Genomic DNA, 12086 nt, shown 5'->3' with positions numbered 1-12086 from the left:
TGCACTAAGTCCAGTGGATGTTGAAAAGTAAAGTTTAAAGCTTCTCTATGCTACAAGAGTGGCGCATCAAAAGAGCTACCATCGTTAGAAAGCAGGTGTCGATTTGTAAAGACGGTAAGTTAGAAGTTTTAATGAAAGGTTGTCTGCTTGTATACCGTGAATGTGGAAGTGGTGTTTGCTAAAGATACAAGTAAGTGGTTTTATATGGAAATAAATCACCACCGAAAAGTCGAGGACGAATTTCATTTAAGTGGGGGAGATTGTAACACCCCACTCCCACATAGTTGGGCCAATTTGTTTTGATATTATGATATAGCCCATAAATGGCCCAATCTCTTTTTGATGACAAACAACAAGGATTTTGTAAGTGTCATATATATTGGGGTATCTTAACCCCTAAACTAAATCAGCCACCATCACCGTTGACGTTGAGATTGGAGTTGTTGGAGCATGTAGTTTTGTTTTTGATCACGAACAAGTGTGGAGTGAAAGCGAACGTCACGGATCATCACCGTTAAACAACGGCTTGATTGGGTAAGGAAAACCTAATCTATTTATGCCTTCTTTCTAGTGGAATTGTCTCTCTTAGTCATTGAATTTGTGGCAGATAGATCAAGTTAGCTTTTGGGTTTTTGTGTGTATATGTGAAAGAAGGAAAAGGTTCAAGTGGTGGAATTGGTGATCCGTTTCCCGTCACGTTCAAAGGAGTTTGGGCGAGTTCTTAACGGTTCTGAATAGATCTCGTTCCCACGTTTCCAGAACAGTGTTTGACAACTGGTTTTGTGATGCGTTTTCCCGATGGACCAAAAGGAATTAGATCACGTTCAAGACGTCTATAGAAAGACCTTGCTTCAAGGAACTCAGGGTATCTGACAGCTTGTCCATCGGATTTAAGCTCCATCCGGAATTGACCTTGGAAGTTAGCCCAGAATCATCTCAAGTTGCAGAAACCTAAATATCAGTTCTGATGCATCATCTTCAAAAGAACGTGAGAGATTCATGTGATGTCTGATCGGGATGAAACTTCGTGGAGTTATTCATCATTCTACTAGCTACATATTGAACGGTAGGATCACGTTTCTAATGGTTAGTTCCTGACTTTTGAGTATGTTTCCAAGACAGTTTTATTTGAAGTAAATAGTAATGAGTTTGTGTTGTTTGATGGTGCAAACGAGATCCGTTGGAGCTGAAGCTTTGCAGGAGCTTTCATGACTCATGTATTGAGGTCCTGGTCGAAGGAGAATCAAGATAGAGATTAAGTTTGTCTGAAAGAGGAAGAAGGAGAAGTGTGTTGTCATCTTGAACTAGGCTAAGCTGAGGATGGTATTTGTGAAACATATTATCATTTTCTTTTGTTATGCTTCTTTACGCATGATATGTAGGCTTAGATCTGATTGTGTAGGATAAAATTACATGATGATATGACTTTATGATTGTTGAGTATGATGTTTGATAATGTGATGTTATATATGATATTATAAGTATATGTACGTTAAGTATGATTATGAGTATGTATGTATAATGAATGTATGACTAGGGAGAATCGAGCTATGGGCCGTGGTCTCCTTAGTGATGTGGACAGTGATGGACCGATGGGTTAACAACTGGTCAAGAACGGCTGACGAGCCCGGAATGGGAGTATCTGAGCCACGTGGGCCAGCCTCCACTCATGATGTTCTAGTCGTCACGAGGATGACTGGACCTAACGATGTGTATGTTTATATATAATATATATATAAGTTGATTATTATAAATGTGGTATTAGAAGTTAAAGCATGTTAGGTTGATGGCGTGTGTCTAAGTTTATATGTTATGATGATGGCTGTATAGCTTTAGAAAGTGTTCTATGTTTCAGTGGGCAGAGTTAATTCCCCTCACTGAGTATTCTTTACTCACCCCCTTTTTCCCTTTTTCCTCAGGTTAGTACGCGTGAAGAGTTGTGTGCATTTTTTTGTTCGTGTGTGAAGTTCAAAGAAAACGTTTTTGGTAAGATCAGATGAAAACATGCCGTCTTGGTCTATATGGCGGGGCGGGTGTTACAGAGCGCTTGTTCTTTCTTTTGATGATTGTTCAGGAAACCGGAGTAGACCACCCATACCTCTTTCCTGCCCTGTTGACATTCCTCACTTCCTTGGTAAACCGCACACACCAACTGTTTATACGCCACCTTGGATGATGCGAGGTTCTACTAGGAAGTATTTACTTCCTCCATCTGATCCACCTGATCTCCAAACTCCACCAAAGTTAAGCTATTAACTCTAAACAAGCGATTAGTGGGAGGCAACCCACTGGTTTGATTTATCTTTTCCCTTTCTTTCTTTTTTATTTAGTTTTGATTTATTTTTCTCACCTTCTTCGAATTTGAATGCCACTTGGGACAATGTCGTTTAAGTCTGGGGGAGGTTCTTACTAACATCGCCTTTATTTTTTATTCTTATTATTTTTTGTTTTTGAGTTTATTGAGTCAGAATAAAAAAAACGTTTAGTTTAGTTTAGTTAGGAATCATGATCTATATTTCTCTTGATTATTGCCTGATTGATGAGTGTTGCAGGTTCGACTCAATCCGAATATTGGAAAATCTAGATGGCAAACCAACAGACTTGAAGATATCCTAGTTTCAAACACAACCACTAAAGATGGAGCTAATGTCACTGCTCTTCCTTTTACCTCTTCAAACGGTTAGTATTCATAGATCTTGACTCCTTCTTCTTACCTGATATTGAGACCAATGTGATAAAAAGAATGTGTTCCTCTCCCCTTATAAAAATAAAAAGAAAATAAGAGATTGATAGGATTTTCAAATAGTGTATAGGGGTAGGAATGTTTCCTATCACCCCAGTATTATACATTATTTGGAATGAGCAATTACAAAGGTTGGCAAAATGCCGAGGGTGTCGATCCAGTATGCGAGTTCCCCTTTGTTTACTCTCTATAAAGAATAAGTCTGGGGAGAGAAAGAACACCAAAGAAAAAAATAATAAAAGAATGGTCGGTTTATCATGGTATAGTACAGGGATGAGTATAGAAAGATCTTGAATGTTAGCTTGTTTAATGAGACCCAGCAATGAGAGCCTGGTGGATATAATTGTGGAACTTATGTATGGAATCTAGAATGTTGTGTAAGCTTGCAGAGAAATACATGTTGGTTAGGATTTGATTAGAACTGCTAGGCATATGGATTTGGTTAGAATGATCAAGGCAATAGACTAGAGAATGTTAGGAGTTCCTGTGTTTTCAAACCTCTTCCACGGGTTCGGCTTTTGTGTTTTGCTTGACGACAAGCAAAAGCTAAGTCTAGGGGAGTTGATATATCCCAATTTTTAACTATGTTTTAGGTATAGGTTTTAAAGTCTATTTGTTATTTCTAGAGTCTTTTCTAGTCTTTTTCAGGTCTTTACATGATTGTGATTCATTTGGAGATAATGAAGCATTCTGGAAGAAAACAGAGAATTTATGCTGCTGAAGAAATCCGGAGACGAAAATGCACGTAGGTGTCGAACGACAACACCCCTGATATCGAGCGCCACCAATACCTGACGCCAATTTTGAGACGCAACTTATTGATGTTTTGAAGATTTCCAAATTCGGCCCAGAACTTTCTCCTATGTTTAATGAAGACCCAACACGTTTTTAAGACATATTTATATAGTTTTTAGGTCATTGTTTAGACATAAGCTTGGAGAGGCTATTCTCTATCTCTTTTGTACTTTGGGAGCAAAACCCTGTGGAGACTCCCTTTAGAGAAGATCTTTCTAACTCTATTCTTCTCTTGTTTTTTATTTTGATTTCTACTTTATACATGTTTTGTTCTTCTATGATCATGTTTGAGTAGTCTTCTTGTTAGGTTTAGGGTTTCTCATTAGGGATTTAGATGATTTTGTAGATTGCCCCCTTGCTAGGTTATGTGTTAGGATTCTTCATCTTTAATTGTTCTTAATGGTAGTTCTTGAGTAGCTAACTAGAACTTGAATCCAGACAATAGGTATGCTCACCATAGGTATCTGTAGTTGGATCTATTATTTGATGAGCCTGGTTTATAGGTGTGTAATAAGAATCGGCCTATCTACTAAGGTGAACAATTGAACTCGTTTAGAATGCATGTTTAGGTTAAAGATCTATCGGTTTCTCTGGTTATTTTTAGCTATAAGCATAGAGAGTTTCGCGGAACACCACCGGTTATTCCATAATTAGAGTTTGAGTTTAAGAACGGTTCGATAACAACCTAGCTATCACTAGATCTACTAATCATCTACCTCGTGAGAATACCCTAAACTTGACTCTTTTCTCATCTGATTTACATCTTGATTTTTATTGCTTTTCTTTATTTCTTATTTTATAATCTATTGGTCAAGCTTAATTGAAAACATCATAAGTCTATTGTGAGAACATCGAAAGCTCGAGTGTTTTTACTGTTTTGCTTGAATTTCTGTTTCCTGCATGTTCACTTAGGACTTCTAGAACACCCCTAAACCTGTTATTGCTGGGCTTGACTCTTTGAACTCTGATTGCATCTTGATTGCTAGCATCACACTCATTTGGATTAAAGACCTAAAATACTACAATGCCATGATTGGTGTTTTAGGATAATTGACTAAAAATGTATCATCAATTTGGCGCCGTTGCTAATTGGGTGTTTGTTTGTTACATTTGAGATTTCAGACTTGCTTAGATCAAGTTCTTTTTCAATTTTCGCTTCAAGTACTAACTGTGTGTTTTTCTTGTTGTCTTCTTGATCCAGGTATACCTCTGCTGTATGCAAACTCGATCAACAGGCAACCAGAACCTACTTATCAACGATAACATCGACCGCATAGCTCGCGAACTCAGAGAAAGGAGAAACACAGTCAACCTTGTACCCCAGCAACCACTTGAAATGGCCGACGAACAAAATCAACAGAATGGCCCTGCAAACATTGGTGCTGGAGATACACCACGGGATCACCGTTAGAGGAAAGGAATTGCACCTCCTGTTATCCAAAACAACAACTTCGAGATTAAGAGTGGTCTCATCTCGATGATTCAGGGGAACAAATTCCATGGTCTGCCAATGGAGGATCCACTCGACCACCTTGATGAATTTGATAGGCTCTCCAAACCTAACCAAAATCAACGGTGTCAGTGAAGACGGATTCAAACTCCTGTTGTTTCCATTCTCCTTGGGCGACAAAACACACATCTGGGAGAAGAATCTGCCCCATGACTTAATCACCACCTGGGATGATTGCAAGAAGGCTTTTCTAGGAAAGTTCTTCTCCAATGCCAAAACTGCAAGACTCAGAAATGAGATTTCGGGTTTTTCACATAAGACTGGTGAAAGCTTCTGTGAAGCATGGGAGCGCTTCAAGGGTTACACCAACCAATGCCCTCTTCATGGCTTCAAGAAAGCCTCTCTACTCAGCACTCTTTACAAAGGAATTTTACCACGCATCAGAATGCTTCTGGATACCGCCAACAATGGGAATTTCCTGAACAAAGATGTTGAAGAAGGCTGGGAATTGGTTGATAACCTAGCTCAACCAGATGGTAATTACAACGAGGACTGCGACATGACCATCAGAGGCACATCTAACACGGATGACAAACACAGGAAGGAGATCAAAGCACTAAATGAAAACTTGGACAAGATTCTTCTTAGCCAGCAGAACCATGTGCACTTCCTTGTTGATGAGGAGCTGTATCAAGTCCAAGATGGGGAGGGGAACCACTTAGAAGAAGTTAGCTACATCAACAATCAAGGTGGCTACAAAGGATACAACAACTTCAAGACTAACAACCCCAACCTCTCTTACCGCAGCACCAACGTTGTTAATCCTCAGGATACGGTGTATCCTCCACAGCAACAACAAGGTCAGAACAAACTTTTTGTTCCCTACAACCAAGGTTTTGTTTCGAAGCAGCAATTTCAGGGGAACTACCAGCAGCAACCACCACCTGGTTTTGCCCCTCGGCAAAAACAAGGTCCTGCTACTCCTGACGCTGACATGAAACAAATGCTACAACAACTGCTTCAAGGGCAAGCCTCTGGCTCCATGGAGATGGCTAAGAAGATATCTGAGTTACACAATAAGTTGGACTATAGCTACAATGATCTAAATATCAAGGTGGAAACACTGAATACCAAAGCCCGATACTTGGAGGGACATTCTACATCTACTTCCGCTCAAAAACAGATAAGCCAACTTCTAGGAAAAGCAATTCAGAATCCAAAAGAATATGCTCATGCTATCACTCTACGCACTGGTAAAGCACTTCCAACTACAGAGGAACCAAAGACAGTCACTGAGGATAATGCAGATCAAGATGGAGAGAATTTCAGTCTCAGTAAAGATCAAGCTGACAAACAACTCGACCAGACACTCGAGCAGCCACTCGACCACATTACTCAACCAGCCTTCCCAGCAACATCACCAACTGCTCTGAAACCAGTTGCTGTCAAGAACAAAGAAAAGGTCTTTGTTCCTCCTCCTTACAAACCACAGCTTCCATTTCCTGGCCGTCACAAGAAAGCATTGGAAGATAAGTATAGAGCTATGTTTGCCAAGAACATCATGGAAGTTGAGTTGCGGATACCTCTTGTTGACGCTCTGGCACTAATCCCGGATTCCCACAAGTTTCTGAAAGACTTTATCGTGGAGAGAATTCAAGAAGTGCAAGGGATGGTAATATTGAGTCACGAATGCACGCTATCACACAGAAGAAGATCGTTCCTAAAAAGCTTATTGATCCTGGTTCATTCACTCTACCATGCTCTTTAGGTCCATTGGCTTTCAAAAGATGCCTTTGTGATTTAGGAGCATTAGTCAGTCTCATGCCACTCTCTGTTGCCAAAAGATTGGGGTTTACTCAATACAAATCTTGCAACATATCCCTTATCCTAGCAGATAGATCGGTAAGGATCCCTCACAGTTTATTTGAAAACCTACCAATCAGGATTGGTGCTGTAGACATACCAACTGACTTTGTAGTCCTGGAGATGGATGAAGAGCCCAAGGACCCTTTGATTTTGGGAAGACCTTTTTTAGCAACTGCAGGAGCTATGAATGATGTCAAGAAAGGGAAGATTGATCTAAACCTGGGCAAATACTGTAGGATGACCTTTGACGTTAAAGACGCAATGAAGAAGCCTACCATAAAAGGACAACTCTTTTGGATCGAAGAAATAGATCAGTTAGCTGATGAGTTACTGGAAGAGCGTGCAGAAGAAGATCACCTTTACAGTGCTTTAACCAAAAGAGGTGAAGATGGGTTTCTGCATTTGGAGACTTTGGGGTACCAGAAGCTGTTAGACTCACATAAAGCGATGGAAGAATCAGAACCCTTTGAGGAATTGAATGGACCAGAAACAGAGGTAATGGTAATGAGTGAAGAAGGGTCAACACAAGTTCAACCTGCTCACTCGAGAACTTACTCGACCAATAACTCAACCTCGACTATCAGCAACTCTGGGGAGCTGATCATTCCAACTTCAGATGATTGGTCTGAACTCAAAGCACCGAAGGTCGATCTCAAATCACTTCCTAAAGGTCTAAGGTACGTATTCTTTGGTCCAAACTCTACTTACCCCGTGATCATTAACGTTGAGTTAAATGATAATGAAGTGAACCTGCTATTATCTGAACTTAGAAAGTATAAGAGAGCAATTGGTTATTCACTATCTGACATTAAGAGAATTTCACCTAGTTTATGCAATCATAGGATCCACCTTGAAAACGAATCCTATTCTAGCATTGAACCACAGAGGAGGTTAAATCTTAACTTGAAAGAAGTAGTGAAAAAAGAAATTTTGAAACTGCTTGATGCTGGTGTCATCTACCCTATCTCTGATAGTACTTGGGTTTTTCCAGTGCATTGCGTCCCTAAAAAGGGCGGAATGACTGTAGTTAAAAATGAAAAGGATGAATTGATCCCTACTAGAACTATAACTGGTCATAGAGTATGTATTGATTATAGAAAGCTAAATGCTGCATCTAGGAAAGATCATTTTCCTTTACCATTCACTAATCAAATGCTTGAGGGCTTAGCTAATCACCTATACAATTGCTTTCTTGATGGATATAGTGGTTTCTTTCAAATACCAATTCACCCTAATGATCAAGAGAAAACCACTTTTACATGTCCTTATGGAACTTTTGCTTATAAGAGAATGCCATTTGGTTTATGCAATGCTCCTACAACGTTTCAGAGGTGTATGACCTCTATATTTTCAGATTTAATCGAGAAGATGGTAGAGGTCTTCATGGACGATTTTTCGGTCTATGGCCCCTCTTTCTCCTCATGTTTGTTGAATCTTGGCAGGGTACTGACCAAGTGGGAAGAGACTAATCTTGTTCTCAATTGGGAAAAGTGTTATTTCATGGTGAAGGAAGGCATAGTGTTGGGTCACAAGATATCAGAGAAGGGTATAGAGGTTGACAAGGAAAAGATTAAAGTGATGATGCAGTTGCAACCACCTAAAACGGTCAAAGACATATATTACGCCAGCCGGACGTTGGATGAAGCTCAAGGAAGATATGCAACAACTGAGAAGGAGCTTCTAGTTGTTGTATTCGCATTTAAGAAGTTCAGAAGCTATTTGGTTGAATCCAAGGTCACTGTCTATACAGACCATGCAGCTTTGAGGCATATGTATGCCAAGAAGGATACTAAACCAAGACTGTTGAGAGGGATACTTCTGTTGCAAGAGTTTGACATGGAAATAGTAGAAAAGAAAGGCATTGAAAATGGTGCAGCTGACCATCTGTCAAGGATGAGAATTGAAGAACCCATTCTGATAGACGACTCAATGCCAGAAGAGCAACTTATGGTTGTAGAATTCTTCGGTGGGAGCTATAGCGGGAAAGAGTTCCACTAACTGAACGCAGTTGAGTAAAGATCTCCATGGTATGCTGATCACGTCAATTACTTGGCATGCGGAGTAGAGCCTCCCAACCTGACTAGTTATGAAAGGAAGAAGTTTTTCAGGGACATACACCATTACTACTGGGATGAGCCTTATCTTTACACTCTCTATAAAGATAAGATCTATAGGAGATGCGTCTCAGAAGATGAAGTAGAAGGTATCCTGCTGCATTGCCATGGCTCCGCATTTGGTGGTCACTTCGCGACATTCAAGACAATGTCAAAGATTCTGCAAGCAAGCTTTTGGTGACCAACAATGTTTAAGAACGCTCAAGAGTTTGTTTCAAAATGTGATACATGCCATAGAAAGGGCAACATCAGTAGAAGAAATGAAATGCCTCAGAACCCAATCTTGGAAGTGGAGATCTTTGATGTATGGGGAATTGATCTTATGAGTCCATTTCCATCTTCATACGGTAACAAGTATATACTGGTCGCCGTAGATTACGTATCAAAGTGGGTCGAAGCTATTGCCAGTCCTACTAACGATGCAAAGGTTATGCTGAAGCTGTTCAAGACCATAATCTTCCCGAGATTTGGAGTTCCCAGAGTAGTCATCACTGATGGCGGAAAGCATTTCATCAACAAGGTGTTTGAGAACCTCTTGAAGAAGCATGGAGTAAAGCACTAGGTCGCCACCCCTTATCACTGATAATAGGTTTTTAAGATTAATTAATCCTAAACCACTATCATGTCGTTGTAGTACTGAAGATTGTCAATCCAAATGGATGTGATGCTAGAAATCAAGATGCATTCAGAGTTCATAGAGTGAAGCCAAGCAATAACAGGTTTTGGGGTGTTCTAGCAGTCCTAAGTGAACATGCAAGAAACAGAAATTCAAGAAGAATAGTAAACACACTCGACCAACACGGCTTGTTGCCAAGCACTGGGTGTGGTCGAGTGACAGGTCGAGTAACAGAAAGAAAATGTAACAGAGATACTCGACTGCACAGTTTGTTGCCAGACAACTGGGTGGTCGAGTATCAGGTCGAGTAACAGGAGAAAAATACAAAAACTAAGCAACAGGTAACAAGATGCAATAAACAGTAGCAGAGTAAACAAAGAAATCAATTGGATGAGAAATTCCCGAGGATGGGATAATTAAGTAGTTTTGTTTCCTCAGTTTAGAGGTGATTGACATGCTCAATAAATTATCACTAGAAAACAAGTTTGGTAACAAAATCTAAGTGCCACCGCAACAGAGACACACAAGTTAAACCAGTCCCAGACTCAATCACCATTGACGAGAGTTAACCTAACAAGCATTACAAATCAACAAGTTAAAACCAAAACGCTCCTTGCAACCAATACCTTGGTACAGAGCCACGAATCTCTGGAATTAGTGGTTCAGACATTTCATCGAACACCTTTTGGGCGCGGAAATGTCTAGGCTCAAATTCCACTTGATCAGAAAGCAATAAGTATTAAGAACAACTAATCCAGAAGGGATCTAGAAATCAAACTCGACCACCTAGCATACGAAAAAGTCTAAACTACTCTGGCCCATCCTACGAAACCTAGTCACTACTCAGACACCATTGTAGAGAACATAAACGATGATAAGAATGAAAACATGATAGCAACAGAGTAATAGTAGGATGATAACAGGATGAACAACTTAGTAAACAAAATCAAAAGCAAGTAGTGAATACTTAATAGATTAAGAAAAATCTGGATTACAAAATGTCAAGAACATAGTGTCTACGGAATAAAACTTCGGTTACGAAAATGTAAAATACATGCTACTTATAGCAAAATATTCCGAAACCCTAATACTCAAAACGACACAATATTGGGATGGATTAAGAACGGCACTTCACCTAGGTGGTCGAGTGAATGGTCGAGTGATGAGCTGGAGTCTTCTTTTCTTCCTTGTGCTCGAGTGTTTGGTTGAGTGCGGAATGGAGAAGACTCTAAAGCTGGCAGTCGAGTATAAATTCGAGTGATGGAGATGGTGATACTCGGCTAGGTGGTAGAGTGGTCGGTCGAGTGTGTGATGATGGTGAGACTCGGCCGTGCAATCGAGTGAGTGATCGAGTGAATGTGATAGAGGTACTCGACCAAGGGGTCGAGTGGTGTGATCGAGTGATGGTCAGGTGGTGGAGTTGATGATACTCGGCCATGTGGTCGAGTGGTGGTGCAAAGTGACGAGGCCTTCTACTCGACGAGGGGGTCGAGTGGTTTGTTGAAGTCGTGAAGCATGTACTCGACAGGGGGTCGAGTGGTTTGATACGATCAGGTCCGCTTCTTCCAATTAGCTCGTCAACAGCTCCAAATCAACTGAAAACAACACAAATATGCAACATGCATGTAAAACTATCCTAAACATGCAAAGTGATGACAAAGTATGAGAAATGGTATAAAACTGTGGTGATATGATGGTAAAGTGATGACAAATGGATGCTCAAAACATGTAAAAGGCATACTTTCAACTCCCCTAAACTTAGTCTTTACTTGCCCTCAAGCAAACAATTAAGAATAAGCTGGAAGTGAGGTTTGAAAGCGGGGACTCAAAGCCAAAGCACCAGATAAATTAGATGAAATCAATGTCCAAGTTAGTAGTTCTAAACTGCGATATGATCGAATTCTACTCAAAAACGTTAGCCATGCCTTGTTTTCAATCAATCCGACTCTTATGTTCGACCCACACATGTTTTCAAATCCACCATTAACATTCATTAGTTTTGGAACGTGAATCAAGCAATTCATCATCAATGAACTCATTTGGCTAAGGTTAAGGTCAAGAGACAAAGATGGTCCCTTACAGAATAGGTTTCAGTAACAGGGGATCTCTCAAAAAATGATTAAGTTTTAGTAGAATGCTAAAGGTAAGTCCCAAGCTATGCATACAAAGATAAGATCCCATCTACCCAGAGTATAACCAATGAAGCTCTAATGGTAATCCCATGTCCAATCCCAATATAAGAACTTGACTCTACCTTTTGCATTCATGAATCTTTTAAGCAATTTTTCTAATCGTTCTTTTCTTTTCTCTTAACTCTAGGAGAAGCTTCTCAACACTTTGATACATCTAGCGGATTTGGATTTCTTTAACAACTAAGGTTCCTGTTTTTTGAAATTTTAAAACCGAGGGCTTTTGCCCTTCTTCATTAGCTAACAAGAACTCTTTTCTTTTCTTTACAAATCCCAAAACCTTTACTAGACTTTTTCTGCTTCTTTAGCTTAC

At 39.9% G+C, this 12086-nt stretch overlaps 2 pseudogenes across 2 annotated transcripts; one reads left to right on the top strand and one right to left on the bottom strand.

Moving 5' to 3' along the window:
• Positions 1 to 4754: 4754 nt before the first annotated feature.
• Positions 4755 to 9581, top strand: AT4G07660 (annotated as a pseudogene; the record flags this gene model as incomplete). The annotated part of the gene is made up of 1 exon: positions 4755 to 9581.
• Positions 9582 to 10144: 563 nt separating this feature from the next.
• On the bottom strand, positions 10145 to 11623 carry AT4G07650 (annotated as a pseudogene; the record flags this gene model as incomplete). The annotated part of the gene is made up of 1 exon: positions 10145 to 11623.
• Between the last annotated feature and the right edge of the window lie 463 nt (positions 11624 to 12086).

The sequence above is a fragment of the Arabidopsis thaliana genome, chromosome 4 (genome assembly GCF_000001735.4).
Source record: "Arabidopsis thaliana chromosome 4, partial sequence".
NCBI lineage: Eukaryota > Viridiplantae > Streptophyta > Magnoliopsida > Brassicales > Brassicaceae > Arabidopsis > Arabidopsis thaliana.
The sequence above is the reverse complement of the archived record's forward strand: the minus strand, read 5'-3'. Positions and strand labels throughout refer to the sequence as shown.